Here is a 3,852-nt window from a genome sequence, read left to right on the forward strand (position 1 = left end):
TCCCAAAAGATATAGTCATGACACCATTCCTACAATTGATAATTGCATTTGAAGTAGGAAGGAATGGGCGACCAAGAATGATGGGAATCTGAGTGCTCATGTTATTGATGGGTTCAATGTCTAGGATAATAAAATCTACAGGGTAGTAAAATCTATCAATTTGGACCAACACATCCTCAATTATCCCTCTTAGTACATGAACAGAGCGATCAGCAAGTTGTAGTGTGGTTAGGGTGGGTTTTAATTCCCCCAAACCTAACTGTCTGTTTACCGAGTAGGGAATCAGATTGACACTCGCTCCCAAGTCAAGAAGTGCATGATCAATTTGATGGTCCCCGATTACACATGATATGGTTGGGCTACCGGGATCTTTGAATTTCTTTAGCATGTTTTGCTTTAGGATGGCACTCACTTTCTCGGTCAAGAAGATCCTCTTTTGAATATTCTGCTGTCGTTTGGTCGTGCATAAGTCTTTCAGGAATTTGGCATATGAAGGTATCTGTTTTATGACATCAAGTAGAGGAATGTTGACCTTCACTTGTTTCAACACCTCTAGGATATCCTGAGAGTTAGAGAGAGGTTTTGGTGCGACCAACCGTTGGGGAAATGAAGCAACTGGCTTTTCTAGAAGTTCCGGTTCTAATTTGTGGGGAATCACTAGGTCCATCATTGTTGTCCTCTTCTGGTTCTTGAGGCTTTTCGGGCCTAACCGGAAGGGTTTTATCAATGATCTTCCCACTCCTAAGAGTGGTGATGGATTTAGCGTGCTCCATTTGATTTGATGAGCTGGGGTCACTTATTTCATATTGCGGTTTGGGATTGGGGAGAGGTTGAGCAGAAAGCATCCCCTTCCCTCCACTTGTTAATTGTGACTCTATCCTTTGAATAGACGACGCAAGCATTCCTAATGCTGTGTGGACATCATGAAACGCTTGTGCCGAATTTTGATTAAGTAGCTCTTGTTCTCGAATTTGTTTTTGAACTGGATCCTCTTGAGGTTTCCCTTGATTTCGAATTTGATTGAAGAAACCTTGAGGGGTAGCAGTTTGTCCATTTCTCAAACTAAAGTTTAGATGATTTTTCCAAACAGGACATATTAGAGGTCGGTCCATTGAAAGGTCTTTGATAAGTATTTACGGTATTGGATTGCTTATTCAACACTTCTTGAAAGGCAAGTATTGTAGGACAATTTTTAGTTGTGTGAATGTTGCAATCACAAATGCCGCAAACACTTTCATTAACCTTATCCTTCTTTCCTTCCATGGCCTCAAATTTTCTTATGAGCGTAGTCACTTTATACTTGAGATCATCCTCTTCTTTCAAGAGATACAATCCACCTTTTTCCTTAGATTGAGTCAGCCTAGACGTGGTGTTCGATTTTGGGTAATAATCCCATGATTGTGTTTTTTTAGCAAGACTATCGAGGTAATCCCATACCTCGTCGACATTTTTATTAATGAATTCTTTATTACACATTGTCTCAACCATTTAGCGCATGGAAGATGTCAGTCCATCGTAAAAAAAATTTGTGATGCGCCACGTTCAAAGCTGTGTTGTGGGCATGAACTGACCAAATCCTTGAACCTTTCCCAACATTGGTAAAATGTTTCATCCTCCTTTTGGGGGAAGTTCATGATTGCTTTTCTAAGGGTAATCGTTTTATGATGTGGAAAAAATTTCTTTATAAATTCCCTTTGCATATCATTTCATGTGCCAATGGATCTAGGATGCAGTGAATGTAACCACGTCTTAGCCTTCTCCTTCAAGGAAAAAGGAAAGAGTTTCAGCCTGACTGTGTCCTCAGACATATTTTGAAAATATAAAGTGGCTATGATCTCATCAAACTCTTTCAAATGTAGATATGGTTCTTCAGAGTCAAGCCCATGGAACTTAAGAAGGAGTTGGATAACCCCTGGCTTGATGTCCATATGTCCTGTATTTTCAGAAAAAATCATGCATGAGGGCGTACTCACCCCCGCTGGTTGTAAATAATCTTGTAAAGTACGAGGCGCGGTTGTTTGATGCACCTTATTCTCATCCTGAATGTCCTCCACCCTAGGTTGGGGTAGAAGAGGTTGGTTTTCAGCCATCACTTCAATTAACTCAGGGGATTTCGAGTGGTGTTTAGTCCTGCGATGGATAGTTAACCCCTCAACTAATTCTCTTTCAGTCAAGAGACGTCGAGTGTTGTCACGGGACCACTTGGGCATGAAACACTCGCAGCCCTCAATCAAATTCGAAACCTAATCCTAAGAAAGGAAAAGAAAATCTAGAAAGAAAGAGAGGGTTGGAAAGAAGTTACCAAATTGAAGTCCCTAAGTTAAAAACCTACAAAGGAAAACAAAACGAGTCAGTTTCTAAAGAGAAGGTCTAGAATTAGAAAATCTTTAAAAAGAAAGATAGAAGTAAACTAGTTTCTAAAAGAAGAAATTCCTAAAGGAAAGTCGAAATTTCTAAAATAAATTAGGAAAGTCCTAAACTAGAAAGTAAGTTACCAAAAGAGATCTTAAAAATTGAAAGTAGAGAAAGAGCTTACCGAATTAGAAATTTCTATCTTAAAAGCCTACAAAATAGGTAAGTTAGTTTCTAAACAAAAAGTTTACAAGTAGAAAATTTCTAAAAATAAATTAGGAAACAAACTTAGACTCTAAAAGAGTTAGAATTAGAAAGTTACTAAAAATAAAAATAGAAAGTTAGTTTCTGAAAAGGAAAGTTCCCTAAACCTAGAAGCTAAGTTAGTTTCTAAAAAGAAGACCCAGAATTAGAAAGTTTCTAAAACAGAAAATCCAAACCTAAAATTAAAAAGTTTCTAAAAATAAAATAAAGGAAAGATGAGTTAAGTTTCTAAAATTAGAAAGAATTTCTAAAAAGGGAAATAACTAACCTAGTTTCTAAAAACAAAAGAGGAAAGTTTCTAAAAATAAACTATTTCCTAAAAATAGAAAAATACTAGAATTAGAAAATTTCTAAAACTCAAACCCTAATTCTAAAAATAGAAAAAGTAAAGGAATTAGAAAGGGATTACCAATTTAGAAGTTTATGTCAAGATCATACAAAACAGGAAAACAAGTTAGTTCTAGAAATCAAATAGAAATAAAAATCTAAAACTAAAGTTAGTAAAATCCTAATCTTAAACTAATTCTAAACCTAATTAATTTCAGAGAATCGCAACTGTCAATCCCCGACAACGGCGCCAAAAACTTGTTCGCTCCCCAAGCATAGGGTTGTGATGTAGTAATAAACTCGGTGAGACCAAGGTCGAATCCCAAGGGACCGCCACCTGTACGTTATCTGAAACTAAGTAGAACTAGAACTAAATTAAGATGAAATCTAAATCGAATGATTTTAAGGAATAATAGTGAAATATTAATCTAAAACTTAAGGGATTCAGAGGATTCACTTGTAGAGATCAGGGAGATCTACGGCCGATTCATGAACTCAACTGGACTTCGAGTCCCATCTTCATCCAGTTGGAAGATATAATTTGAAAATCAATTCTGAACTTCATCTAATCTAGTTTTCAAGAGATCAGACGGGTGTAAATTAGAATGGATTCCATCACAAAACCATGCCCCTGAGACAAAGCAAACAACATAATTAAACCAATTCACAGTCAATCTGAGTGATGTATGAACAGTAGGAAGGGTGCCGTCATCTAACCAAGCCTAGGAGACGATGGCGAACAATAGGACTTCCTAACTACGTAATCACAAAAAGAGAACAGGAATACTTAAAGCCATCGCAAATGTATTGTAATTTCAGTCACAACAAACCATAAAAAACTAGAAATATTCTTATTATTCAAAACTAGAATCAACATAGTTCATGGCATGAATCAAAGTCGTAGAATCA

General features: G+C 36.7%; 1 non-coding gene across 1 annotated transcript; it reads left to right on the plus strand.

Annotated features, from left to right (window-relative positions):
* The first annotated feature begins 1,545 nt into the window (after positions 1-1,545).
* Positions 1,546-1,652, plus strand: LOC131226387 (small nucleolar RNA R71). The gene has a single exon (XR_009161775.1). It is a non-coding gene; the product is annotated as a small nucleolar RNA R71 (small nucleolar RNA).
* Positions 1,653-3,852: the final 2,200 nt, after the last annotated feature.

Source organism: Magnolia sinica, chromosome 14, assembly GCF_029962835.1.
Source record: "Magnolia sinica isolate HGM2019 chromosome 14, MsV1, whole genome shotgun sequence".
NCBI classification, from domain to species: Eukaryota; Viridiplantae; Streptophyta; class Magnoliopsida; order Magnoliales; family Magnoliaceae; genus Magnolia; species Magnolia sinica.